The sequence below is a fragment of the Buteo buteo genome, unplaced genomic scaffold (assembly GCF_964188355.1).
Source record: "Buteo buteo unplaced genomic scaffold, bButBut1.hap1.1 HAP1_SCAFFOLD_355, whole genome shotgun sequence".
NCBI lineage: Eukaryota > Metazoa > Chordata > Aves > Accipitriformes > Accipitridae > Buteo > Buteo buteo.
Genome location: NW_027439519.1, coordinates 35,001 through 35,995, shown reverse-complemented (window position 1 = coordinate 35,995; position 995 = coordinate 35,001).

The window sequence follows — 995 nt, the reverse complement described above, 5'->3', positions numbered from 1 at the left end:
GCACCCCGGAGTACCGGGCGGGGGTACCGGTACTGCCCCGGAGTACCGGGCGGGGGTATGCGGGTACTGCCCCGGAGTACCGGGCGGGGGTATACGGGTACTACCAAGGAGTACAGGTGGGGGTTACGGGTAGCACCCCGGAGTACTGGGCGGGGGTACCGGTACTGCCCCGGAGTACCGGGCGGGGGTATGCGGGTACTGCCCCGGAGTACCGGGCGGGGGTATACGGGTACTACCAAGGAAGGAGTACAGGTGGGGGTTACGGGTAGTACCCCGGAGTACCGGGCGGGGGTACCGGTACTGCCCCGGAGTACTGACGGGGGTACACGGGTACTACCCCGGGGTACCGGGCGGGGGTATACGGGTACTGCCCCGGAGTACCGGGCAGGGGTATGCGGGTACTGCCCCGGAGTACCGGGCGGGGGTATACGGGTACTACGAAGGAGTACAGGTGGGTGTTACGGGTAGTACCCCGGAGTACCGGGCGGGGGTACTGGTACTGCCCCGGAGTACCGGGCGGGGGCATACGGGTACTGCCCCGGAGTACCGGGCGGGGGCATAGGGGTGCTGCCCCGGAGTACCGGGCGGGGGTATGCGGGTACTGCCCCGGAGTACCGGGTGGAGGTATATGGGTACTTCCCCGGAGTACCGGGCGGGGGTATGCGGGTACTGCCCTGGAGTACCGGGCGGGGGTATGCGGGTACTGCCCCGGAGTACCGGGCGGGGGTATATGGGTACTTCCCCGGAGTACCGGGCGGGGGTATGCGGGTACTGCCCCGGAGTACCGGGCGGGGGTATGCGGGTACTGCCCCGGAGTATCGGGCGGGGGTATACGGGTACTACCAAGGAGTACAGGTGGGGGTTACGGGTACTACCCCTGGCTGCCGGGTGGGGGTACTGGTACTACCCCGGAGTACCAATGAGGGTTACGGGTACTACCCCTGGCTGCCGGGTAGGGGTAATGGTACTACCCCGGAGTGTCGGCATGGGACGCC